At 42.0% G+C, this 25,422-nt stretch overlaps 25 non-coding genes and 2 pseudogenes across 25 annotated transcripts; all 27 read left to right on the top strand.

The window, feature by feature from the left end:
* Nucleotides 1-134: 134 nt before the first annotated feature.
* LOC135560736 (U6 spliceosomal RNA) lies at nt 135-240 on the top strand. Its single transcript, XR_010459235.1, has one exon. It is a non-coding gene; the product is annotated as a U6 spliceosomal RNA (small nuclear RNA).
* Nucleotides 241-1,099: 859 nt separating this feature from the next.
* Nucleotides 1,100-1,205, top strand: LOC135560732 (U6 spliceosomal RNA). The gene has a single exon (XR_010459231.1). It is a non-coding gene; the product is annotated as a U6 spliceosomal RNA (small nuclear RNA).
* Nucleotides 1,206-2,067: 862 nt separating this feature from the next.
* Nucleotides 2,068-2,173, top strand: LOC135560729 (U6 spliceosomal RNA). The gene has a single exon (XR_010459228.1). It is a non-coding gene; the product is annotated as a U6 spliceosomal RNA (small nuclear RNA).
* Nucleotides 2,174-3,024: 851 nt separating this feature from the next.
* LOC135560704 (U6 spliceosomal RNA) lies at nt 3,025-3,131 on the top strand. The gene has a single exon (XR_010459203.1). It is a non-coding gene; the product is annotated as a U6 spliceosomal RNA (small nuclear RNA).
* Nucleotides 3,132-3,988: 857 nt separating this feature from the next.
* LOC135560728 (U6 spliceosomal RNA) lies at nt 3,989-4,094 on the top strand. Its single transcript, XR_010459227.1, has one exon. It is a non-coding gene; the product is annotated as a U6 spliceosomal RNA (small nuclear RNA).
* Nucleotides 4,095-4,952: 858 nt separating this feature from the next.
* On the top strand, nt 4,953-5,052 carry LOC135560740 (U6 spliceosomal RNA; annotated as a pseudogene).
* Nucleotides 5,053-5,912: 860 nt separating this feature from the next.
* Nucleotides 5,913-6,016, top strand: LOC135560741 (U6 spliceosomal RNA). The gene has a single exon (XR_010459238.1). It is a non-coding gene; the product is annotated as a U6 spliceosomal RNA (small nuclear RNA).
* Nucleotides 6,017-6,874: 858 nt separating this feature from the next.
* LOC135560703 (U6 spliceosomal RNA) lies at nt 6,875-6,981 on the top strand. The gene has a single exon (XR_010459202.1). It is a non-coding gene; the product is annotated as a U6 spliceosomal RNA (small nuclear RNA).
* An 857-nt stretch (nt 6,982-7,838) lies between these two features.
* Nucleotides 7,839-7,945, top strand: LOC135560702 (U6 spliceosomal RNA). Its single transcript, XR_010459201.1, has one exon. It is a non-coding gene; the product is annotated as a U6 spliceosomal RNA (small nuclear RNA).
* Nucleotides 7,946-8,806: 861 nt separating this feature from the next.
* On the top strand, nt 8,807-8,906 carry LOC135560739 (U6 spliceosomal RNA; annotated as a pseudogene).
* An 859-nt stretch (nt 8,907-9,765) lies between these two features.
* Nucleotides 9,766-9,872, top strand: LOC135560674 (U6 spliceosomal RNA). Its single transcript, XR_010459173.1, has one exon. It is a non-coding gene; the product is annotated as a U6 spliceosomal RNA (small nuclear RNA).
* An 878-nt stretch (nt 9,873-10,750) lies between these two features.
* Nucleotides 10,751-10,857, top strand: LOC135560673 (U6 spliceosomal RNA). The gene has a single exon (XR_010459172.1). It is a non-coding gene; the product is annotated as a U6 spliceosomal RNA (small nuclear RNA).
* An 870-nt stretch (nt 10,858-11,727) lies between these two features.
* LOC135560727 (U6 spliceosomal RNA) lies at nt 11,728-11,833 on the top strand. Its single transcript, XR_010459226.1, has one exon. It is a non-coding gene; the product is annotated as a U6 spliceosomal RNA (small nuclear RNA).
* Nucleotides 11,834-12,684: 851 nt separating this feature from the next.
* On the top strand, nt 12,685-12,790 carry LOC135560726 (U6 spliceosomal RNA). The gene has a single exon (XR_010459225.1). It is a non-coding gene; the product is annotated as a U6 spliceosomal RNA (small nuclear RNA).
* Nucleotides 12,791-13,678: 888 nt separating this feature from the next.
* Nucleotides 13,679-13,784, top strand: LOC135560725 (U6 spliceosomal RNA). The gene has a single exon (XR_010459224.1). It is a non-coding gene; the product is annotated as a U6 spliceosomal RNA (small nuclear RNA).
* An 857-nt stretch (nt 13,785-14,641) lies between these two features.
* LOC135560724 (U6 spliceosomal RNA) lies at nt 14,642-14,747 on the top strand. The gene has a single exon (XR_010459223.1). It is a non-coding gene; the product is annotated as a U6 spliceosomal RNA (small nuclear RNA).
* An 859-nt stretch (nt 14,748-15,606) lies between these two features.
* Nucleotides 15,607-15,713, top strand: LOC135560701 (U6 spliceosomal RNA). The gene has a single exon (XR_010459200.1). It is a non-coding gene; the product is annotated as a U6 spliceosomal RNA (small nuclear RNA).
* An 860-nt stretch (nt 15,714-16,573) lies between these two features.
* LOC135560749 (U6 spliceosomal RNA) lies at nt 16,574-16,677 on the top strand. Its single transcript, XR_010459246.1, has one exon. It is a non-coding gene; the product is annotated as a U6 spliceosomal RNA (small nuclear RNA).
* Nucleotides 16,678-17,534: 857 nt separating this feature from the next.
* LOC135560658 (U6 spliceosomal RNA) lies at nt 17,535-17,640 on the top strand. The gene has a single exon (XR_010459157.1). It is a non-coding gene; the product is annotated as a U6 spliceosomal RNA (small nuclear RNA).
* Nucleotides 17,641-18,508: 868 nt separating this feature from the next.
* Nucleotides 18,509-18,614, top strand: LOC135560722 (U6 spliceosomal RNA). Its single transcript, XR_010459221.1, has one exon. It is a non-coding gene; the product is annotated as a U6 spliceosomal RNA (small nuclear RNA).
* Nucleotides 18,615-19,474: 860 nt separating this feature from the next.
* Nucleotides 19,475-19,582, top strand: LOC135560737 (U6 spliceosomal RNA). The gene has a single exon (XR_010459236.1). It is a non-coding gene; the product is annotated as a U6 spliceosomal RNA (small nuclear RNA).
* Nucleotides 19,583-20,441: 859 nt separating this feature from the next.
* Nucleotides 20,442-20,546, top strand: LOC135560742 (U6 spliceosomal RNA). Its single transcript, XR_010459239.1, has one exon. It is a non-coding gene; the product is annotated as a U6 spliceosomal RNA (small nuclear RNA).
* An 859-nt stretch (nt 20,547-21,405) lies between these two features.
* LOC135560721 (U6 spliceosomal RNA) lies at nt 21,406-21,511 on the top strand. The gene has a single exon (XR_010459220.1). It is a non-coding gene; the product is annotated as a U6 spliceosomal RNA (small nuclear RNA).
* An 858-nt stretch (nt 21,512-22,369) lies between these two features.
* Nucleotides 22,370-22,475, top strand: LOC135560735 (U6 spliceosomal RNA). The gene has a single exon (XR_010459234.1). It is a non-coding gene; the product is annotated as a U6 spliceosomal RNA (small nuclear RNA).
* An 863-nt stretch (nt 22,476-23,338) lies between these two features.
* LOC135560731 (U6 spliceosomal RNA) lies at nt 23,339-23,444 on the top strand. Its single transcript, XR_010459230.1, has one exon. It is a non-coding gene; the product is annotated as a U6 spliceosomal RNA (small nuclear RNA).
* Nucleotides 23,445-24,309: 865 nt separating this feature from the next.
* LOC135560699 (U6 spliceosomal RNA) lies at nt 24,310-24,416 on the top strand. The gene has a single exon (XR_010459198.1). It is a non-coding gene; the product is annotated as a U6 spliceosomal RNA (small nuclear RNA).
* Nucleotides 24,417-25,275: 859 nt separating this feature from the next.
* LOC135560718 (U6 spliceosomal RNA) lies at nt 25,276-25,381 on the top strand. The gene has a single exon (XR_010459217.1). It is a non-coding gene; the product is annotated as a U6 spliceosomal RNA (small nuclear RNA).
* Nucleotides 25,382-25,422: the final 41 nt, after the last annotated feature.

Here is a 25,422-nt window from a genome sequence, read left to right as displayed (position 1 = left end):
AAATAAAGTTTGAACATCACAGCAATATTCTAGGGGTGGTTTTTGAGGGTCTGAACTCTGTTTGACCCCAACCATGACCAGAACATTCAGAGGGCTTGTGATCTATATATGAGGGCCTCTCATAACTTTGTATTGTGCTCGCTTTGGCAGCACATATACTAAAATTGGATCGATACAGAGAAGATTAGCATGGCCCTGCGAAAGGATGACACGCAAATCCGTGAAGCGCTCCTTATTTTCCTCACACAGAGAAACACAGAGAAATTGGAACCAAACAGAGAAGATTGGGCGGTAGTGACCCGGGAGAATAAATTGTCCATTCCCCTCAGTCTAGTCTAAGGAGGAGGGGAAATGCTGGATGAGAGAAGCTCAGTCTACAGTAGAATGACATGAACATTTGTGAAGCCTTCCTTATTTTGAAATGGGGAGAGAGACAAGGTTGCAGCCTGAGACCAACTTTATTCAACATGTAGACAAATAATTGGCGAGTTAGGCACGGTTGCAGTCTGAGTTCAACTTTATTCAAAGTTTAGAAATGAATTGGGAGTGAGACAAGGTTGCACTCTGAGTCCAACTTTATTCAATATCTACAAATGAATTGGAGAGAGACTTGGGTTCAATTTTAGTCCAGTTGTATTAAACATAACAAACCTGAATGTCACAACATTTTAAACAGACATCAAAGTCAGACTCAGACTCTCTCTCTCTCTCTCTCCCTCTACTAATTGGGGAGTTAGTTATAAGTATCCTTGGCCAGGCCATGTTGCAGAAAACGGGGAAGGGTGGGAAGTGGTCGGGGCAGGGGAACAAAGACTTGGGGAGGAGCAACTAAAAGCAGCAGGTGAGGGAGGGGTTACAGACCAAGAGTCCTGAATCATAAAAGGCTTTGTTTTTAAACTACATTTTAGTCTAAGATCAATCTTTAAAAAATCTAAAGTCAATTCTATTTCAAGTTCTACATCTCCAAATAAAGTTTGAACATCACAGCAATATTCTAGGGGTGGTTTTTGAGGGTCTGAACTCTGTTTGACCCCAACCATGACCAGAACATTCAGAGGGCTTGTGATCTATATATGAGGGCCTCTCATAACTTTGTATTGTGCTCGCTTTGGCAGCACATATACTAAAATTGATCGATACAGAGAAGATTAGCATGGCCCCTGCGAAAGGATGACACGCAAATCCGTGAAGCGCTCCTTATTTTCCTCACACAGAGAAACACAGAGAAATTGGAACCAAACAGAGAAGATTGGGCGGTAGTGACCCGGGAGAATAAATTGTCCAATTCCCTCAGTCTAGTCTAAGGAGGAGGGGAAATGCTGGATGAGAGAAGCTCAGTCTACAGTAGAATGACATGAACATTTGTGAAGCCTTCCTTATTTTGAAATGGGGAGAGAGACAAGGTTGCAGCCTGAGACCAACTTTATTCAACATGTAGACAAATAATTGGCGAGTTAGGCACGGTTGCAGTCTGAGTTCAACTTTATTCAAAGTTTAGAAATGAATTGGGGAGTGAGACAAGGTTGCACTCTGAGTCCAACTTTATTCAATATCTACAAATGAATTGGAGAGAGACTTGGGTTCAATTTTAGTCCAGTTGTATTAAACATAACAAACCTGAATGTCACAACATTTTAAACAGACATCAAAGTCAGACTCAGACTCTCTCTCTCTCTCTCTCTCCCTCTACTAATTGGGGAGTTAGTTATAAGTATCCTTGGCCAGGCCATGTTGCAGAAAACGGGGAAGGGTGGGAAGTGGTCGGGGCAGGGGAACAAAGACTTGGGGAGGAGCAACTAAAAGCAGCAGGTGAGGGAGGGGTTACAGACCAAGAGTCCTGAATCATAAAAGGCTTTGTTTTTAAACTACATTTTAGTCTAAGATCAATCTTTAAAAAATCTAAAGTCAATTCTATTTCAAGTTCTACATCTCCAAATAAAGTTTGAACATCACAGCAATATTCTAGGGGTGGTTTTTGAGGGTCTGAACTCTGTTTGACCCCAACCATGACCAGAACCTTCAGAGGGCTTGTGATCTATATATGAGGGCCTCTCATAACTTTGTATTGTGCTCGCTTTGGCAGCACATATACTAAAATTGATCGATACAGAGAAGATTAGCATGGCCCCTGCGAAAGGATGACACGCAAATCCGTGAAGCGCTCCTTATTTTCCTCACACAGAGAAACACAGAGAAATTGGAACCAAACAGAGAAGATTGGGCGGTAGTGACCCGGGAGAATAAATTGTCCATTCCCTCAGTCTAGTCTAAGGAGGAGGGGAAATGCTGGATGAGAGAAGCTCAGTCTACAGTAGAATGACATGAACATTTGTGAAGCCTTCCTTATTTTGAAATGGGGAGAGAGACAAGGTTGCAGCCTGAGACCAACTTTATTCAACATGTAGACAAATAATTGGCGAGTTAGGCACGGTTGCAGTCTGAGTTCAACTTTATTCAAAGTTTAGAAATGAATTGGGGAGTGAGACAAGGTTGCACTCTGAGTCCAACTTTATTCAATATCTACAAATGAATTGGAGAGAGACTTGGGTTCAATTTTAGTCCAGTTGTATTAAACATAACAAACCTGAATGTCACAACATTTTAAACAGACATCAAAGTCAGACTCAGACTCTCTCTCTCCCTCTACTAATTGGGGAGTTAGTTATAAGTATCCTTGGCCAGGCCATGTTGCAGAAAACGGGGGAAGGGTGGGAAGTGGTCGGGCAGGGGAACAAAGACTTGGGGAGGAGCAACTAAAAGCAGCAGGTGAGGGAGGGGTTACAGACCAAGAGTCCTGAATCATAAAAGGCTTTGTTTTTAAACTACATTTTAGTCTAAGATCAATCTTTAAAAAATCTAAAGTCAATTCTATTTCAAGTTCTACATCTCCAAATAAAGTTTGAACATCACAGCAATATTCTAGGGGTGGTTTTTGAGGGTCTGAACTCTGTTTGACCCCAACCATGACCAGAACATTCAGAGGGCTTGTGATCTATATATGAGGGCCTCTCATAACTTTGTATTGTGCTCGCTTTGGCAGCACATATACTAAAATTGGATCGATACAGAGAAGATTAGCATGGCCCCTGCGAAAGGATGACACGCAAATCCGTGAAGCGCTCCTTATTTTCCTCACACAGAGAAACACAGAGAAATTGGAACCAAACAGAGAAGATTGGGCGGTAGTGACCCGGGAGAATAAATTGTCCATTCCCTCAGTCTAGTCTAAGGAGGAGGGGAAATGCTGGATGAGAGAAGCTCAGTCTACAGTAGAATGACATGAACATTTGTGAAGCCTTCCTTATTTTGAAATGGGAGAGAGACAAGGTTGCAGCCTGAGACCAACTTTATTCAACATGTAGACAAATAATTGGCGAGTTAGGCACGGTTGCAGTCTGAGTTCAACTTTATTCAAAGTTTAGAAATGAATTGGGGAGTGAGACAAGGTTGCACTCTGAGTCCAACTTTATTCAATATCTACAAATGAATTGGAGAGAGACTTGGGTTCAATTTTAGTCCAGTTGTATTAAACATAACAAACCTGAATGTCACAACATTTTAAACAGACATCAAAGTCAGACTCAGACTCTCTCTCTCTCTCTCCCTCTACTAATTGGGGAGTTAGTTATAAGTATCCTTGGCCAGGCCATGTTGCAGAAAACGGGGGAAGGGTGGGAAGTGGTCGGGGCAGGGGAACAAAGACTTGGGGAGGAGCAACTAAAAGCAGCAGGTGAGGGAGGGGTTACAGACCAAGAGTCCTGAATCATAAAAGGCTTTGTTTTTAAACTACATTTTAGTCTAAGATCAATCTTTAAAAAATCTAAAGTCAATTCTATTTCAAGTTCTACATCTCCAAATAAAGTTTGAACATCACAGCAATATTCTAGGGGTGGTTTTTGAGGGTCTGAACTCTGTTTGACCCCAACCATGACCAGAACATTCAGAGGGCTTGTGATCTATATATGAGGGCCTCTCATAACTTTGTATTGTGCTCGCTTTGGCAGCACATATACTAAAATTGATCGATACAGAGAAGATTAGCATGGCCCCTGCGAAAGGATGACACGCAAATCCGTGAAGCGCTCCTTATTTTCCTCACACAGAGAAACACAGAGAAATTGGAACCAAACAGAGAAGATTGGGCGGTAGTGACCCGGGAGAATAAATTGTCCATTCCCTCAGTCTAGTCTAAGGAGGAGGGGAAATGCTGGATGAGAGAAGCTCAGTCTACAGTAGAATGACATGAACATTTGTGAAGCCTTCCTTATTTTGAAATGGGGAGAGAGACAAGGTTGCAGCCTGAGACCAACTTTATTCAACATGTAGACAAATAATTGGCGAGTTAGGCACGGTTGCAGTCTGAGTTCAACTTTATTCAAAGTTTAGAAATGAATTGGGGAGTGAGACAAGGTTGCACTCTGAGTCCAACTTTATTCAATATCTACAAATGAATTGAGAGAGACTTGGGTTCAATTTTAGTCCAGTTGTATTAAACATAACAAACCTGAATGTCACAACATTTTAAACAGACATCAAAGTCAGACTCAGACTCTCTCTCTCTCTCTCTCCCTCTACTAATTGGGGAGTTAGTTATAAGTATCCTTGGCCAGGCCATGTTGCAGAAAACGGGGAAGGGTGGGAAGTGGTCGGGGCAGGGGAACAAAGACTTGGGGAGGAGCAACTAAAAGCAGCAGGTGAGGGAGGGGTTACAGACCAAGAGTCCTGAATCATAAAAGGCTTTGTTTTTAAACTACATTTTAGTCTAAGATCAATCTTTAAAAAATCTAAAGTCAATTCTATTTCAAGTTCTACATCTCCAAATAAAGTTTGAACATCACAGCAATATTCTAGGGGTGGTTTTTGAGGGTCTGAACTCTGTTTGACCCCAACCATGACCAGAACATTCAGAGGGCTTGTGATCTATATATGAGGGCCTCTCATAACTTTGTATTGTGCTCGCTTTGGCAGCACATATACTAAAATTGGATCGATACAGAGAAGATTAGCATGGCCCCTGCGAAAGGATGACACCGTGAAGCGCTCCTTATTTTCCTCACACAGAGAAACACAGAGAAATTGGAACCAAACAGAGAAGATTGGGCGGTAGTGACCCGGGAGAATAAATTGTCCATTCCCTCAGTCTAGTCTAAGGAGGAGGGGAAATGCTGGATGAGAGAAGCTCAGTCTACAGTAGAATGACATGAACATTTGTGAAGCCTTCCTTATTTTGAAATGGGGAGAGAGACAAGGTTGCAGCCTGAGACCAACTTTATTCAACATGTAGACAAATAATTGGCGAGTTAGGCACGGTTGCAGTCTGAGTTCAACTTTATTCAAAGTTTAGAAATGAATTGGGGAGTGAGACAAGGTTGCACTCTGAGTCCAACTTTATTCAATATCTACAAATGAATTGGAGAGAGACTTGGGTTCAATTTTAGTCCAGTTGTATTAAACATAACAAACCTGAATGTCACAACATTTTAAACAGACATCAAAGTCAGACTCAGACTCTCTCTCTCTCTCTCTCTCCCTCTACTAATTGGGGAGTTAGTTATAAGTATCCTTGGCCAGGCCATGTTGCAGAAAACGGGGAAGGGTGGGAAGTGGTCGGGGCAGGGGAACAAAGACTTGGGGAGGAGCAACTAAAAGCAGCAGGTGAGGGAGGGGTTACAGACCAAGAGTCCTGAATCATAAAAGGCTTTGTTTTTAAACTACATTTTAGTCTAAGATCAATCTTTAAAAAATCTAAAGTCAATTCTATTTCAAGTTCTACATCTCCAAATAAAGTTTGAACATCACAGCAATATTCTAGGGTGGTTTTTGAGGGTCTGAACTCTGTTTGACCCCAACCATGACCAGAACATTCAGAGGGCTTGTGATCTATATATGAGGGCCTCTCATAACTTTGTATTGTGCTCGCTTGGCAGCACATATACTAAAATTGATCGATACAGAGAAGATTAGCATGGCCCCTGCGAAAGGATGACACGCAAACCGTGAAGCGCTCCTTATTTTCCTCACACAGAGAAACACAGAGAAATTGGAACCAAACAGAGAAGATTGGGCGGTAGTGACCCGGGAGAATAAATTGTCCATTCCCTCAGTCTAGTCTAAGGAGGAGGGGAAATGCTGGATGAGAGAAGCTCAGTCTACAGTAGAATGACATGAACATTTGTGAAGCCTTCCTTATTTTGAAATGGGGAGAGAGACAAGGTTGCAGCCTGAGACCAACTTTATTCAACATGTAGACAAATAATTGGCGAGTTAGGCACGGTTGCAGTCTGAGTTCAACTTTATTCAAAGTTTAGAAATGAATTGGGGAGTGAGACAAGGTTGCACTCTGAGTCCAACTTTATTCAATATCTACAAATGAATTGGAGAGAGACTTGGGTTCAATTTTAGTCCAGTTGTATTAAACATAACAAACCTGAATGTCACAACATTTTAAACAGACATCAAAGTCAGACTCAGACTCTCTCTCTCTCTCTCTCCCTCTACTAATTGGGGAGTTAGTTATAAGTATCCTTGGCCAGGCCATGTTGCAGAAAACGGGGAAGGGTGGGAAGTGGTCGGGGCAGGGGAACAAAGACTTGGGGAGGAGCAACTAAAAGCAGCAGGTGAGGGAGGGGTTACAGACCAAGAGTCCTGAATCATAAAAGGCTTTGTTTTTAAACTACATTTTAGTCTAAGATCAATCTTTAAAAATCTAAAGTCAATTCTATTTCAAGTTCTACATCTCCAAATAAAGTTTGAACATCACAGCAATATTCTAGGGGTGGTTTTTGAGGGTCTGAACTCTGTTTGACCCCAACCATGACCAGAACATTCAGAGGGCTTGTGATCTATATATGAGGGCCTCTCATAACTTTGTATTGTGCTCGCTTTGGCAGCACATATACTAAAATTGGATCGATACAGAGAAGATTAGCATGGCCCCTGCGAAAGGATGACACGCAAATCCGTGAAGCGCTCCTTATTTTCCTCACACAGAGAAACACAGAGAAATTGGAACCAAACAGAGAAGATTGGGCGGTAGTGACCCGGGAGAATAAATTGTCCATTCCCTCAGTCTAGTCTAAGGAGGAGGGGAAATGCTGGATGAGAGAAGCTCAGTCTACAGTAGAATGACATGAACATTTGTGAAGCCTTCCTTATTTTGAAATGGGGAGAGAGACAAGGTTGCAGCCTGAGACCAACTTTATTCAACATGTAGACAAATAATTGGCGAGTTAGGCACGGTTGCAGTCTGAGTTCAACTTTATTCAAAGTTTAGAAATGAATTGGGGAGTGAGACAAGGTTGCACTCTGAGTCCAACTTTATTCAATATCTACAAATGAATTGGAGAGAGACTTGGGTTCAATTTTAGTCCAGTTGTATTAAACATAACAAACCTGAATGTCACAACATTTTAAACAGACATCAAAGTCAGACTCAGACTCTCTCTCTCTCTCTCCCTCTACTAATTGGGGAGTTAGTTATAAGTATCCTTGGCCAGGCCATGTTGCAGAAAACGGGGGAAGGGTGGGAAGTGGTCGGGGCAGGGGAACAAAGACTTGGGGAGGAGCAACTAAAAGCAGCAGGTGAGGGAGGGGTTACAGACCAAGAGTCCTGAATCATAAAAGGCTTTGTTTTTAAACTACATTTTAGTCTAAGATCAATCTTTAAAAATCTAAAGTCAATTCTATTTCAAGTTCTACATCTCCAAATAAAGTTTGAACATCACAGCAATATTCTAGGGGTGGTTTTTGAGGGTCTGAACTCTGTTTGACCCCAACCATGACCAGAACATTCAGAGGGCTTGTGATCTATATATGAGGGCCTCTCATAACTTTGTATTGTGCTCGCTTTGGCAGCACATATACTAAAATTGGATCGATACAGAGAAGATTAGCATGGCCCCTGCGAAAGGATGACACGCAAATCCGTGAAGCGCTCCTTATTTTCCTCACACAGAGAAACACAGAGAAATTGGAACCAAACAGAGAAGATTGGGCGGTAGTGACCCGGGAGAATAAATTGTCCATTCCCTCAGTCTAGTCTAAGGAGGAGGGGAAATGCTGGATGAGAGAAGCTCAGTCTACAGTAGAATGACATGAACATTTGTGAAGCCTTCCTTATTTTGAAATGGGGAGAGAGACAAGGTTGCAGCCTGAGACCAACTTTATTCAACATGTAGACAAATAATTGGCGAGTTAGGCACGGTTGCAGTCTGAGTTCAACTTTATTCAAAGTTTAGAAATGAATTGGGGAGTGAGACAAGGTTGCACTCTGAGTCCAACTTTATTCAATATCTACAAATGAATTGGAGAGAGACTTGGGTTCAATTTTAGTCCAGTTGTATTAAACATAACAAACCTGAATGTCACAACATTTTAAACAGACATCAAAGTCAGACTCAGACTCTCTCTCTCTCTCTCTCTCCCTCTACTAATTGGGGAGTTAGTTATAAGTATCCTTGGCCAGGCCATGTTGCAGAAAACGGGGAAGGGTGGGAAGTGGTCGGGGCAGGGGAACAAAGACTTGGGGAGGAGCAACTAAAAGCAGCAGGTGAGGGAGGGGTTACAGACCAAGAGTCCTGAATCATAAAAGGCTTTGTTTTTAAACTACATTTTAGTCTAAGATCAATCTTTAAAAAATCTAAAGTCAATTCTATTTCAAGTTCTACATCTCCAAATAAAGTTTGAACATCACAGCAATATTCTAGGGGTGGTTTTTGAGGGTCTGAACTCTGTTTGACCCCAACCATGACCAGAACATTCAGAGGGCTTGTGATCTATATATGAGGGCCTCTCATAACTTTGTATTGTGCTCGCTTTGGCAGCACATATACTAAAATTGGATCGATACAGAGAAGATTAGCATGGCCCCTGCGAAAGGATGACACCGTGAAGCGCTCCTTATTTTCCTCACACAGAGAAACACAGAGAAATTGGAACCAAACAGAGAAGATTGGGCGGTAGTGACCCGGGAGAATAAATTGTCCATTCCCTCAGTCTAGTCTAAGGAGGAGGGGAAATGCTGGATGAGAGAAGCTCAGTCTACAGTAGAATGACATGAACATTTGTGAAGCCTTCCTTATTTTGAAATGGGGAGAGAGACAAGGTTGCAGCCTGAGACCAACTTTATTCAACATGTAGACAAATAATTGGCGAGTTAGGCACGGTTGCAGTCTGAGTTCAACTTTATTCAAAGTTTAGAAATGAATTGGGGAGTGAGACAAGGTTGCACTCTGAGTCCAACTTTATTCAATATCTACAAATGAATTGAGAGAGACTTGGGTTCAATTTTAGTCCAGTTGTATTAAACATAACAAACCTGAATGTCACAACATTTTAAACAGACATCAAAGTCAGACTCAGACTCTCTCTCTCTCTCTCTCTCCCTCTACTAATTGGGGAGTTAGTTATAAGTATCCTTGGCCAGGCCATGTTGCAGAAAACGGGGAAGGGTGGGAAGTGGTCGGGGCAGGGGAACAAAGACTTGGGGAGGAGCAACTAAAAGCAGCAGGTGAGGGAGGGGTTACAGACCAAGAGTCCTGAATCATAAAAGGCTTTGTTTTTAAACTACATTTTAGTCTAAGATCAATCTTTAAAAAATCTAAAGTCAATTCTATTTCAAGTTCTACATCTCCAAATAAAGTTTGAACATCACAGCAATATTCTAGGGTGGTTTTTGAGGGTCTGAACTCTGTTTGACCCCAACCATGACCAGAACATTCAGAGGGCTTGTGATCTATATATGAGGGCCTCTCATAACTTTGTATTGTGCTCGCTTTGGCAGCACATATACTAAAATTGGATCGATACAGAGAAGATTAGCATGGCCCCTGCGAAAGGATGACACGCAAATCCGTGAAGCGCTCCTTATTTTCCTCACACAGAGAAACACAGAGAAATTGGAACCAAACAGAGAAGATTGGGCGGTAGTGACCCGGGGAGAATAAATTGTCCATTCCCCTCAGTCTAGTCTAAGGAGGAGGGGAAATGCTGGATGAGAGAAGCTCAGTCTACAGTAGAATGACATGAACATTTGTGAAGCCTTCCTTATTTTGAAATGGGGAGAGAGACAAGGTTGCAGCCTGAGACCAACTTTATTCAACATGTAGACAAATAATTGGCGAGTTAGGCACGGTTGCAGTCTGAGTTCAACTTTATTCAAAGTTTAGAAATGAATTGGGGAGTGAGACAAGGTTGCACTCTGAGTCCAACTTTATTCAATATCTACAAATGAATTGGAGAGAGACTTGGGTTCAATTTTAGTCCAGTTGTATTAAACATAACAAACCTGAATGTCACAACATTTTAAACAGACATCAAAGTCAGACTCAGACTCAGACTCAGACTCTCTCTCTCTCTCTCTCTCTCCCTCTACTAATTGGGGAGTTAGTTATAAGTATCCTTGGCCAGGCCATGTTGCAGAAAACGGGGGAAGGGTGGGAAGTGGTCGGGGCAGGGGAACAAAGACTTGGGGAGGAGCAACTAAAAGCAGCAGGTGAGGGAGGGGTTACAGACCAAGAGTCCTGAATCATAAAAGGCTTTGTTTTTAAACTACATTTTAGTCTAAGATCAATCTTTAAAAAATCTAAAGTCAATTCTATTTCAAGTTCTACATCTCCAAATAAAGTTTGAACATCACAGCAATATTCTAGGGGTGGTTTTTGAGGGTCTGAACTCTGTTTGACCCCAACCATGACCAGAACATTCAGAGGGCTTGTGATCTATATATGAGGGCCTCTCATAACTTTGTATTGTGCTCGCTTTGGCAGCACATATACTAAAATTGGATCGATACAGAGAAGATTAGCATGGCCCCTGCGAAAGGATGACACGCAAATCCGTGAAGCGCTCCTTATTTTCCTCACACAGAGAAACACAGAGAAATTGGAACCAAACAGAGAAGATTGGGCGGTAGTGACCCGGGGAGAATAAATTGTCCATTCCCCTCAGTCTAGTCTAAGGAGGAGGGGAAATGCTGGATGAGAGAAGCTCAGTCTACAGTAGAATGACATGAACATTTGTGAAGCCTTCCTTATTTTGAAATGGGGAGAGAGACAAGGTTGCAGCCTGAGACCAACTTTATTCAACATGTAGACAAATAATTGGCGAGTTAGGCACGGTTGCAGTCTGAGTTCAACTTTATTCAAAGTTTAGAAATGAATTGGGGAGTGAGACAAGGTTGCACTCTGAGTCCAACTTTATTCAATATCTACAAATGAATTGGAGAGAGACTTGGGTTCAATTTTAGTCCAGTTGTATTAAACATAACAAACCTGAATGTCACAACATTTTAAACAGACATCAAAGTCAGACTCAGACTCAGACTCTCTCTCTCTCTCTCTCTCTCCCTCTACTAATTGGGGAGTTAGTTATAAGTATCCTTGGCCAGGCCATGTTGCAGAAAACGGGGAAGGGTGGGAAGTGGTCGGGGCAGGGGAACAAAGACTTGGGGAGGAGCAACTAAAAGCAGCAGGTGAGGGAGGGGTTACAGACCAAGAGTCCTGAATCATAAAAGGCTTTGTTTTTAAACTACATTTTAGTCTAAGATCAATCTTTAAAAAATCTAAAGTCAATTCTATTTCAAGTTCTACATCTCCAAATAAAGTTTGAACATCACAGCAATATTCTAGGGTGGTTTTTGAGGGTCTGAACTCTGTTTGACCCCAACCATGACCAGAACATTCAGAGGGCTTGTGATCTATATATGAGGGCCTCTCATAACTTTGTATTGTGCTCGCTTTGGCAGCACATATACTAAAATTGATCGATACAGAGAAGATTAGCATGGCCCCTGCGAAAGGATGACACGCAAATCCGTGAAGCGCTCCTTATTTTCCTCACACAGAGAAACACAGAGAAATTGGAACCAAACAGAGAAGATTGGGCGGTAGTGACCCGGGAGAATAAATTGTCCATTCCCTCAGTCTAGTCTAAGGAGGAGGGGAAATGCTGGATGAGAGAAGCTCAGTCTACAGTAGAATGACATGAACATTTGTGAAGCCTTCCTTATTTTGAAATGGGGAGAGAGACAAGGTTGCAGCCTGAGACCAACTTTATTCAACATGTAGACAAATAATTGGCGAGTTAGGCACGGTTGCAGTCTGAGTTCAACTTTATTCAAAGTTTAGAAATGAATTGGGGAGTGAGACAAGGTTGCACTCTGAGTCCAACTTTATTCAATATCTACAAATGAATTGAGAGAGACTTGGGTTCAATTTTAGTCCAGTTGTATTAAACATAACAAACCTGAATGTCACAACATTTTAAACAGACATCAAAGTCAGACTCAGACTCTCTCTCTCCCTCTACTAATTGGGGAGTTAGTTATAAGTATCCTTGGCCAGGCCATGTTGCAGAAAACGGGGGAAGGGTGGGAAGTGGTCGGGGCAGGGGAACAAAGACTTGGGGAGGAGCAACTAAAAGCAGCAGGTGAGGGAGGGGTTACAGACCAAGAGTCCTGAATCATAAAAGGCTTTGTTTTTAAACTACATTTTAGTCTAAGATCAATCTTTAAAAAATCTAAAGTCAATTCTATTTCAAGTTCTACATCTCCAAATAAAGTTTGAACATCACAGCAATATTCTAGGGGTGGTTTTTGAGGGTCTGAACTCTGTTTGACCCCAACCATGACCAGAACATTCAGAGGGCTTGTGATCTATATATGAGGGCCTCTCATAACTTTGTATTGTGCTCGCTTTGGCAGCACATATACTAAAATTGATCGATACAGAGAAGATTAGCATGGCCCCTGCGAAAGGATGACACGCAAATCCGTGAAGCGCTCCTTATTTTCCTCACACAGAGAAACACAGAGAAATTGGAACCAAACAGAGAAGATTGGGCGGTAGTGACCCGGGAGAATAAATTGTCCATTCCCTCAGTCTAGTCTAAGGAGGAGGGGAAATGCTGGATGAGAGAAGCTCAGTCTACAGTAGAATGACATGAACATTTGTGAAGCCTTCCTTATTTTGAAATGGGGAGAGAGACAAGGTTGCAGCCTGAGACCAACTTTATTCAACATGTAGACAAATAATTGGCGAGTTAGGCACGGTTGCAGTCTGAGTTCAACTTTATTCAAAGTTTAGAAATGAATTGGGGAGTGAGACAAGGTTGCACTCTGAGTCCAACTTTATTCAATATCTACAAATGAATTGGAGAGAGACTTGGGTTCAATTTTAGTCCAGTTGTATTAAACATAACAAACCTGAATGTCACAACATTTTAAACAGACATCAAAGTCAGACTCAGACTCAGACTCAGACTCTCTCTCTCTCTCTCTCTCTCTCTCTCTCTCTCCCTCTACTAATTGGGGAGTTAGTTATAAGTATCCTTGGCCAGGCCATGTTGCAGAAAACGGGGGAAGGGTGGGAAGTGGTCGGGGCAGGGGAACAAAGACTTGGGGAGGAGCAACTAAAAGCAGCAGGTGAGGGAGGGGTTACAGACCAAGAGTCCTGAATCATAAAAGGCTTTGTTTTTAAACTACATTTTAGTCTAAGATCAATCTTTAAAAAATCTAAAGTCAATTCTATTTCAAGTTCTACATCTCCAAATAAAGTTTGAACATCACAGCAATATTCTAGGGGTGGTTTTTGAGGGTCTGAACTCTGTTTGACCCCAACCATGACCAGAACCTTCAGAGGGCTTGTGATCTATATATGAGGGCCTCTCATAACTTTGTATTGTGCTCGCTTTGGCAGCACATATACTAAAATTGATCGATACAGAGAAGATTAGCATGGCCCCTGCGAAAGGATGACACGCAAATCCGTGAAGCGCTCCTTATTTTCCTCACACAGAGAAACACAGAGAAATTGGAACCAAACAGAGAAGATTGGGCGGTAGTGACCCGGGAGAATAAATTGTCCATTCCCTCAGTCTAGTCTAAGGAGGAGGGGAAATGCTGGATGAGAGAAGCTCAGTCTACAGTAGAATGACATGAACATTTGTGAAGCCTTCCTTATTTTGAAATGGGGAGAGAGACAAGGTTGCAGCCTGAGACCAACTTTATTCAACATGTAGACAAATAATTGGCGAGTTAGGCACGGTTGCAGTCTGAGTTCAACTTTATTCAAAGTTTAGAAATGAATTGGGAGTGAGACAAGGTTGCACTCTGAGTCCAACTTTATTCAATATCTACAAATGAATTGGAGAGAGACTTGGGTTCAATTTTAGTCCAGTTGTATTAAACATAACAAACCTGAATGTCACAACATTTTAAACAGACATCAAAGTCAGACTCAGACTCTCTCTCTCTCTCTCTCCCTCTACTAATTGGGGAGTTAGTTATAAGTATCCTTGGCCAGGCCATGTTGCAGAAAACGGGGAAGGGTGGGAAGTGGTCGGGGCAGGGGAACAAAGACTTGGGGAGGAGCAACTAAAAGCAGCAGGTGAGGGAGGGGTTACAGACCAAGAGTCCTGAATCATAAAAGGCTTTGTTTTTAAACTACATTTTAGTCTAAGATCAATCTTTAAAAATCTAAAGTCAATTCTATTTCAAGTTCTACATCTCCAAATAAAGTTTGAACATCACAGCAATATTCTAGGGGTGGTTTTTGAGGGTCTGAACTCTGTTTGACCCCAACCATGACCAGAACATTCAGAGGGCTTGTGATCTATATATGAGGGCCTCTCATAACTTTGTATTGTGCTCGCTTTGGCAGCACATATACTAAAATTGATCGATACAGAGAAGATTAGCATGGCCCCTGCGAAAGGATGACACGCAAATCCGTGAAGCGCTCCTTATTTTCCTCACACAGAGAAACACAGAGAAATTGGAACCAAACAGAGAAGATTGGGCGGTAGTGACCCGGGAGAATAAATTGTCCATTCCCTCAGTCTAGTCTAAGGAGGAGGGGAAATGCTGGATGAGAGAAGCTCAGTCTACAGTAGAATGACATGAACATTTGTGAAGCCTTCCTTATTTTGAAATGGGGAGAGAGACAAGGTTGCAGCCTGAGACCAACTTTATTCAACATGTAGACAAATAATTGGCGAGTTAGGCACGGTTGCAGTCTGAGTTCAACTTTATTCAAAGTTTAGAAATGAATTGGGAGTGAGACAAGGTTGCACTCTGAGTCCAACTTTATTCAATATCTACAAATGAATTGGAGAGAGACTTGGGTTCAATTTTAGTCCAGTTGTATTAAACATAACAAACCTGAATGTCACAACATTTTAAACAGACATCAAAGTCAGACTCAGACTCTCTCTCTCTCTCTCTCTCCCTCTACTAATTGGGGAGTTAGTTATAAGTATCCTTGGCCAGGCCATGTTGCAGAAAACGGGGAAGGGTGGGAAGTGGTCGGGGCAGGGGAACAAAGACTTGGGGAGGAGCAACTAAAAGCAGCAGGTGAGGGAGGGGTTACAGACCAAGAGTCCTGAATCATAAAAGGCTTTGTTTTTAAACTACATTTTAGTCTAAGATCAATCTTTAAAAATCTAAAGTCAATTCTATTTCAAGTTCTACATCTCCAAATAAAGTTTGAACATCACAGCAATATTCTAGGGGTGGTTTTTGAGGGTCTGAACTCTGTTTGACCCCAACCATGACCAGAACATTCAGAGGGCTTGTGATCTATATATGAGGGCCTCTCATAACTTTGTATTGTGCTCGCTTTGGCAGCACATATACTAAAATTGGATCGATACAGAGAAGATTAGCATGGCCCCTGCGAAAGGATGACACGCAAATCCGTGAAGCGCTCCTTATTTTCCTCACACAGAGAAACACAGAGAAATTGGAACCAAACAGAGAAGATTGGGCGGTAGTGACCCGGGAGAATAAATTGTCCATTCCCTCAGTCTAGTCTAAGGAGGAGGGGAAATGCTGGATGAGAGAAGCTCAGTCTACAGTAGAATGACATGAACATTTGTGAAGCCTTCCTTATTTTGAAATGGGGAGAGAGACAAGGTTGCAGCCTGAGACCAACTTTATTCAACATGTAGACAAATAATTGGCGAGTTAGGCACGGTTGCAGTCTGAGTTCAACTTTATTCAAAGTTTAGAAATGAATTGGGGAGTGAGACAAGGTTGCACTCTGAGTCCAACTTTATTCAATATCTACAAATGAATTGGAGAGAGACTTGGGTTCAATTTTAGTCCAGTTGTATTAAACATAACAAACCTGAATGTCACAACATTTTAAACAGACATCAAAGTCAGACTCAGACTCTCTCTCTCTCTCTCTCTCCCTCTACTAATTGGGGAGTTAGTTATAAGTATCCTTGGCCAGGCCATGTTGCAGAAAACGGGGAAGGGTGGGAAGTGGTCGGGGCAGGGGAACAAAGACTTGGGGAGGAGCAACTAAAAGCAGCAGGTGAGGGAGGGGTTACAGACCAAGAGTCCTGAATCATAAAAGGCTTTGTTTTTAAACTACATTTTAGTCTAAGATCAATCTTTAAAAATCTAAAGTCAATTCTATTTCAAGTTCTACATCTCCAAATAAAGTTTGAACATCACAGCAATATTCTAGGGGTGGTTTTTGAGGGTCTGAACTCTGTTTGACCCCAACCATGACCAGAACATTCAGAGGGCTTGTGATCTATATATGAGGGCCTCTCATAACTTTGTATTGTGCTCGCTTTGGCAGCACATATACTAAAATTGATCGATACAGAGAAGATTAGCATGGCCCTGCGAAAGGATGACACGCAAACCGTGAAGCGCTCCTTATTTTCCTCACACAGAGAAACACAGAGAAATTGGAACCAAACAGAGAAGATTGGGCGGTAGTGACCCGGGAGAATAAATTGTCCATTCCCTCAGTCTAGTCTAAGGAGGAGGGGAAATGCTGGATGAGAGAAGCTCAGTCTACAGTAGAATGACATGAACATTTGTGAAGCCTTCCTTATTTTGAAATGGGGAGAGAGACAAGGTTGCAGCCTGAGACCAACTTTATTCAACATGTAGACAAATAATTGGCGAGTTAGGCACGGTTGCAGTCTGAGTTCAACTTTATTCAAAGTTTAGAAATGAATTGGGGAGTGAGACAAGGTTGCACTCTGAGTCCAACTTTATTCAATATCTACAAATGAATTGGAGAGAGACTTGGGTTCAATTTTAGTCCAGTTGTATTAAACATAACAAACCTGAATGTCACAACATTTTAAACAGACATCAAAGTCAGACTCAGACTCTCTCTCTCTCTCTCTCCTCTACTAATTGGGGAGTTAGTTATAAGTATCCTTGGCCAGGCCATGTTGCAGAAAACGGGGAAGGGTGGGAAGTGGTCGGGGCAGGGGAACAAAGACTTGGGGAGGAGCAACTAAAAGCAGCAGGTGAGGGAGGGGTTACAGACCAAGAGTCCTGAATCATAAAAGGCTTTGTTTTTAAACTACATTTTAGTCTAAGATCAATCTTTAAAAATCTAAAGTCAATTCTATTTCAAGTTCTACATCTCCAAATAAAGTTTGAACATCACAGCAATATTCTAGGGGTGGTTTTTGAGGGTCTGAACTCTGTTTGACCCCAACCATGACCAGAACCTTCAGAGGGCTTGTGATCTATATATGAGGGCCTCTCATAACTTTGTATTGTGCTCGCTTGGCAGCACATATACTAAAATTGGATCGATACAGAGAAGATTAGCATGGCCCCTGCGAAAGGATGACACGCAAATCCGTGAAGCGCTCCTTATTTTCCTCACACAGAGAAACACAGAGAAATTGGAACCAAACAGAGAAGATTGGGCGGTAGTGACCCGGGAGAATAAATTGTCCATTCCCTCAGTCTAGTCTAAGGAGGAGGGGAAATGCTGGATGAGAGAAGCTCAGTCTACAGTAGAATGACATGAACATTTGTGAAGCCTTCCTTATTTTGAAATGGGGAGAGAGACAAGGTTGCAGCCTGAGACCAACTTTATTCAACATGTAGACAAATAATTGGCGAGTTAGGCACGGTTGCAGTCTGAGTTCAACTTTATTCAAAGTTTAGAAATGAATTGGGGAGTGAGACAAGGTTGCACTCTGAGTCCAACTTTATTCAATATCTACAAATGAATTGGAGAGAGACTTGGGTTCAATTTTAGTCCAGTTGTATTAAACATAACAAACCTGAATGTCACAACATTTTAAACAGACATCAAAGTCAGACTCAGACTCTCTCTCTCTCTCTCTCTCTCTCTCCCTCTACTAATTGGGGAGTTAGTTATAAGTATCCTTGGCCAGGCCATGTTGCAGAAAACGGGGGAAGGGTGGGAAGTGGTCGGGGCAGGGGAACAAAGACTTGGGGAGGAGCAACTAAAAGCAGCAGGTGAGGGAGGGGTTACGGACCAAGAGTCCTGAATCATAAAAGGCTTTGTTTTTAAACTACATTTTAGTCTAAGATCAATCTTTAAAAAATCTAAAGTCAATTCTATTTCAAGTTCTACATCTCCAAATAAAGTTTGAACATCACAGCAATATTCTAGGGGTGGTTTTTGAGGGTCTGAACTCTGTTTGACCCCAACCATGACCAGAACCTTCAGAGGGCTTGTGATCTATATATGAGGGCCTCTCATAACTTTGTATTGTGCTCGCTTTGGCAGCACATATACTAAAATTGATCGATACAGAGAAGATTAGCATGGCCCCTGCGAAAGGATGACACGCAAATCCGTGAAGCGCTCCTTATTTTCCTCACACAGAGAAACACAGAGAAATTGGAACCAAACAGAGAAGATTGGGCGGTAGTGACCCGGGAGAATAAATTGTCCATTCCCTCAGTCTAGTCTAAGGAGGAGGGGAAATGCTGGATGAGAGAAGCTCAGTCTACAGTAGAATGACATGAACATTTGTGAAGCCTTCCTTATTTTGAAATGGGGAGAGAGACAAGGTTGCAGCCTGAGACCAACTTTATTCAACATGTAGACAAATAATTGGCGAGTTAGGCACGGTTGCAGTCTGAGTTCAACTTTATTCAAAGTTTAGAAATGAATTGGGGAGTGAGACAAGGTTGCACTCTGAGTCCAACTTTATTCAATATCTACAAATGAATTGGAGAGAGACTTGGGTTCAATTTTAGTCCAGTTGTATTAAACATAACAAACCTGAATGTCACAACATTTTAAACAGACATCAAAGTCAGACTCAGACTCTCTCTCTCTCTCTCTCTCCCTCTACTAATTGGGGAGTTAGTTATAAGTATCCTTGGCCAGGCCATGTTGCAGAAAACGGGGAAGGGTGGGAAGTGGTCGGGGCAGGGGAACAAAGACTTGGGGAGGAGCAACTAAAAGCAGCAGGTGAGGGAGGGGTTACAGACCAAGAGTCCTGAATCATAAAAGGCTTTGTTTTTAAACTACATTTTAGTCTAAGATCAATCTTTAAAAATCTAAAGTCAATTCTATTTCAAGTTCTACATCTCCAAATAAAGTTTGAACATCACAGCAATATTCTAGGGGTGGTTTTTGAGGGTCTGAACTCTGTTTGACCCCAACCATGACCAGAACATTCAGAGGGCTTGTGATCTATATATGAGGGCCTCTCATAACTTTGTATTGTGCTCGCTTTGGCAGCACATATACTAAAATTGGATCGATACAGAGAAGATTAGCATGGCCCCCTGTGAAAGGATGACACGCAAATCCGTGAAGCGCTCCTTATTTTCCTCACACAGAGAAACACAGAGAAATTGGAACCAAACAGAGAAGATTGGGCGGTAGTGACCCGGGAGAATAAATTGTCCATTCCCTCAGTCTAGTCTAAGGAGGAGGGGAAATGCTGGATGAGAGAAGCTCAGTCTACAGTAGAATGACATGAACATTTGTGAAGCCTTCCTTATTTTGAAATGGGGAGAGAGACAAGGTTGCAGCCTGAGACCAACTTTATTCAACATGTAGACAAATAATTGGCGAGTTAGGCACGGTTGCAGTCTGAGTTCAACTTTATTCAAAGTTTAGAAATGAATTGGGAGTGAGACAAGGTTGCACTCTGAGTCCAACTTTATTCAATATCTACAAATGAATTGGAGAGAGACTTGGGTTCAATTTTAGTCCAGTTGTATTAAACATAACAAACCTGAATGTCACAACATTTTAAACAGACATCAAAGTCAGACTCAGACTCTCTCTCTCTCTCTCTCTCCCTCTACTAATTGGGGAGTTAGTTATAAGTATCCTTGGCCAGGCCATGTTGCAGAAAACGGGGAAGGGTGGGAAGTGGTCGGGGCAGGGGAACAAAGACTTGGGGAGGAGCAACTAAAAGCAGCAGGTGAGGGAGGGGTTACAGACCAAGAGTCCTGAATCATAAAAGGCTTTGTTTTTAAACTACATTTTAGTCTAAGATCAATCTTTAAAAATCTAAAGTCAATTCTATTTCAAGTTCTACATCTCCAAATAAAGTTTGAACATCACAGCAATATTCTAGGGGTGGTTTTTGAGGGTCTGAACTCTGTTTGACCCCAACCATGACCAGAACATTCAGAGGGCTTGTGATCTATATATGAGGGCCTCTCATAACTTTGTATTGTGCTCGCTTTGGCAGCACATATACTAAAATTGATCGATACAGAGAAGATTAGCATGGCCCCTGCGAAAGGATGACACGCAAACCGTGAAGCGCTCCTTATTTTCCTCACACAGAGAAACACAGAGAAATTGGAACCAAACAGAGAAGATTGGGCGGTAGTGACCCGGGAGAATAAATTGTCCATTCCCTCAGTCTAGTCTAAGGAGGAGGGGAAATGCTGGATGAGAGAAGCTCAGTCTACAGTAGAATGACATGAACATTTGTGAAGCCTTCCTTATTTTGAAATGGGGAGAGAGACAAGGTTGCAGCCTGAGACCAACTTTATTCAACATGTAGACAAATAATTGGCGAGTTAGGCACGGTTGCAGTCTGAGTTCAACTTTATTCAAAGTTTAGAAATGAATTGGGGAGTGAGACAAGGTTGCACTCTGAGTCCAACTTTATTCAATATCTACAAATGAATTGAGAGAGACTTGGGTTCAATTTTAGTCCAGTTGTATTAAACATAACAAACCTGAATGTCACAACATTTTAAACAGACATCAAAGTCAGACTCAGACTCAGACTCTCTCTCTCTCTCTCCTCTACTAATTGGGGAGTTAGTTATAAGTATCCTTGGCCAGGCCATGTTGCAGAAAACGGGGAAGGGTGGGAAGTGGTCGGGGCAGGGGAACAAAGACTTGGGGAGGAGCAACTAAAAGCAGCAGGTGAGGGAGGGGTTACAGACCAAGAGTCCTGAATCATAAAAGGCTTTGTTTTTAAACTACATTTTAGTCTAAGATCAATCTTTAAAAATCTAAAGTCAATTCTATTTCAAGTTCTACATCTCCAAATAAAGTTTGAACATCACAGCAATATTCTAGGGTGGTTTTTGAGGGTCTGAACTCTGTTTGACCCCAACCATGACCAGAACATTCAGAGGGCTTGTGATCTATATATGAGGGCCTCTCATAACTTTGTATTGTGCTCGCTTTGGCAGCACATATACTAAAATTGATCGATACAGAGAAGATTAGCATGGCCCCTGCGAAAGGATGACACGCAAATCCGTGAAGCGCTCCTTATTTTCCTCACACAGAGAAACACAGAGAAATTGGAACCAAACAGAGAAGATTGGGCGGTAGTGACCCGGGAGAATAAATTGTCCATTCCCTCAGTCTAGTCTAAGGAGGAGGGGAAATGCTGGATGAGAGAAGCTCAGTCTACAGTAGAATGACATGAACATTTGTGAAGCCTTCCTTATTTTGAAATGGGGAGAGAGACAAGGTTGCAGCCTGAGACCAACTTTATTCAACATGTAGACAAATAATTGGCGAGTTAGGCACGGTTGCAGTCTGAGTTCAACTTTATTCAAAGTTTAGAAATGAATTGGGGAGTGAGACAAGGTTGCACTCTGAGTCCAACTTTATTCAATATCTACAAATGAATTGGAGAGAGACTTGGGTTCAATTTTAGTCCAGTTGTATTAAACATAACAAACCTGAATGTCACAACATTTTAAACAGACATCAAAGTCAGACTCAGACTCTCTCTCTCTCTCTCTCCCTCTACTAATTGGGGAGTTAGTTATAAGTATCCTTGGCCAGGCCATGTTGCAGAAAACGGGGAAGGGTGGGAAGTGGTCGGGCAGGGGAACAAAGACTTGGGGAGGAGCAACTAAAAGCAGCAGGTGAGGGAGGGGTTACAGACCAAGAGTCCTGAATCATAAAAGGCTTTGTTTTTAAACTACATTTTAGTCTAAGATCAATCTTTAAAAAATCTAAAGTCAATTCTATTTCAAGTTCTACATCTCCAAATAAAGTTTGAACATCACAGCAATATTCTAGGGGTGGTTTTTGAGGGTCTGAACTCTGTTTGACCCCAACCATGACCAGAACCTTCAGAGGGCTTGTGATCTATATATGAGGGCCTCTCATAACTTTGTATTGTGCTCGCTTTGGCAGCACATATACTAAAATTGGATCGATACAGAGAAGATTAGCATGGCCCTGCGAAAGGATGACACGCAAATCCGTGAAGCGCTCCTTATTTTCCTCACACAGAGAAACACAGAGAAATTGGAACCAAACAGAGAAGATTGGGCGGTAGTGACCCGGGAGAATAAATTGTCCATTCCCTCAGTCTAGTCTAAGGAGGAGGGGAAATGCTGGATGAGAGAAGCTCAGTCTACAGTAGAATGACATGAACATTTGTGAAGCCTTCCTTATTTTGAAATGGGGAGAGAGACAAGGTTGCAGCCTGAGACCAACTTTATTCAACATGTAGACAAATAATTGGCGAGTTAGGCACGGTTGCAGTCTGAGTTCAACTTTATTCAAAGTTTAGAAATTAATTGGGGAGTGAGACAAGGTTGCACTCTGAGTCCAACTTTATTCAATATCTACAAATGAATTGGAGAGAGACTTGGGTTCAATTTTAGTCCAGTTGTATTAAACATAACAAACCTGAATGTCACAACATTTTAAACAGACATCAAAGTCAGACTCAGACTCAGACTCTCTCTCTCTCTCTCTCCCTCTACTAATTGGGGAGTTAGTTATAAGTATCCTTGGCCAGGCCATGTTGCAGAAAACGGGGAAGGGTGGGAAGTGGTCGGGCAGGGGAACAAAGACTTGGGGAGGAGCAACTAAAAGCAGCAGGTGAGGGAGGGGTTACAGACCAAGAGTCCTGAATCATAAAAGGCTTTGTTTTTAAACTACATTTTAGTCTAAGATCAATCTTTAAAAAATCTAAAGTCAATTCTATTTCAAGTTCTACATCTCCAAATAAAGTTTGAACATCACAGCAATATTCTAGGGGTGGTTTTGAGGGTCTGAACTCTGTTTGACCCCAACCATGACCAGAACCTTCAGAGGGCTTGTGATCTATATATGAGGGCCTCTCATAACTTTGTATTGTGCTCGCTTTGGCAGCACATATACTAAAATTGATCGATACAGAGAAGATTAGCATGGCCCCTGCGAAAGGATGACACGCAAATCCGTGAAGCGCTCCTTATTTTCCTCACACAGAGAAACACAGAGAAATTGGAACCAAATAGAGAAGATTGGGCGGTAGTGACCCGGGGAGAATAAATTGTCCATTCCCCTCTAAGGAGGAGGGGAAATGCTGGATGAGAGAAGCTCAGTCTACAGTAGAATGACATGAACATTTGTGAAGCCTTCCTTATTTTGAAATGGGGAGAGAGACAAGGTTGCAGCCTGAGACCAACTTTATTCAACATGTAGACAAATAATTGGCGAGTTAGGCACGGTTGCAGTCTGAGTTCAACTTTATTCAAAGTTTAGAAATGAATTGGGGAGTGAGACAAGGTTGCACTCTGAGTCCAACTTTATTCAATATCTACAAATGAATTGGAGAGAGACTTGGGTTCAATTTTAGTCCAGTTGTATTAAACATAACAAACCTGAATGTCACAACATTTTAAACAGACATCAAAGTCAGACTCAGACTCAGACTCAGACTCTCTCTCTCTCTCTCTCCCTCTACTAATTGGGGAGTTAGTTATAAGTATCCTTGGCCAGGCCATGTTGCAGAAAACGGGGGAAGGGTGGGAAGTGGTCGGGGCAGGGGAACAAAGACTTGGGGAGGAGCAACTAAAAGCAGCAGGTGAGGGAGGGGTTACGGACCAAGAGTCCTGAATCATAAAAGGCTTTGTTTTTAAACTACATTTTAGTCTAAGATCAATCTTTAAAAAATCTAAAGTCAATTCTATTTCAAGTTCTACATCTCCAAATAAAGTTTGAACATCACAGCAATATTCTAGGGGTGGTTTTTGAGGGTCTGAACTCTGTTTGACCCCAACCATGACCAGAACCTTCAGAGGGCTTGTGATCTATATATGAGGGCCTCTCATAACTTTGTATTGTGCTCGCTTTGGCAGCACATATACTAAAATTGGATCGATACAGAGAAGATTAGCATGGCCCCTGCGAAAGGATGACACGCAAATCCGTGAAGCGCTCCTTATTTTCCTCACACAGAGAAACACAGAGAAATTGGAACCAAACAGAAAAGATTGGGCGGTAGTGACCCGGGGAGAATAAATTGTCCATTCCCCTCAGTCTAGTCTAAGGAGGAGGGGAAATCCTGGATGAGAGAAGCTCAGTCTACAGTAGAATGACATGAACATTTGTGAAGCCTTCCTTATTTTGAAATGGGGAGAGAGACAAGGTTGCAGCCTGAGACCAACTTTATTCAACATGTAGACAAATAATTGGCGAGTTAGGCACGGTTGCAGTCTGAGTTCAACTTTATTCAAAGTTTAGAAATTAATTGGGGTGTGAGACAAGGTTGCACTCTGAGTCCAACTTTATTCAATATCTACAAATGAATTGGAGAGAGACTTGGGTTCAATTTTAGTCCAGTTGTATTAAACATAACAAACCTGAATGTCACAACATTTTAAACAGACATCAAAGTCAGACTCAGACTCTCTCTCTCTCTCTCCTCCTCTACTAATTGGGGAGTTAGTTATAGTATCCTTGGCCAGGCCATGTTGCAGAAAACGGGGAAGGGTGGGAAGTGGTCGGGCAGGGGAACAAAGACTTGGGGAGGAGCAACTAAAAGCAGCAGGTGAGGGAGGGGTTACAGACCAAGAGTCCTGAATCATAAAAAGGCTTTGTTTTTAAACTACATTTTAGTCTAAGATCAATCTTTAAAAATCTAAAGTCAATTCTATTTCAAGTTCTACATCTCCAAATAAAGTTTGAACATCACAGCAATATTCTAGGGTGGTTTTTGAGGGTCTGAACTCTGTCTGACCCCAACCATGACCAGAACATTCAGAGGGCTTGTGATCTATATATGAGGGCCTCTCATAACTTTTGTATTGTGCTCGCTTTGGCAGCACATATACTAAAATTGGATCGATACAGAGAAGATTAGCATGGCCCCTGCGAAAGGATGACACGCAAACCGTGAAGCGCTCCTTATTTTCCTCACACAGAGAAACACAGAGAAATTGGAACCAAACAGAGA

The sequence above is a fragment of the Oncorhynchus nerka genome, linkage group LG15, assembly GCF_034236695.1.
Source record: "Oncorhynchus nerka isolate Pitt River linkage group LG15, Oner_Uvic_2.0, whole genome shotgun sequence".
NCBI lineage: Eukaryota > Metazoa > Chordata > Actinopteri > Salmoniformes > Salmonidae > Oncorhynchus > Oncorhynchus nerka.
Note: the sequence above shows the minus strand (reverse complement) of the source record. Positions and strands in the feature narration are given on the sequence as shown.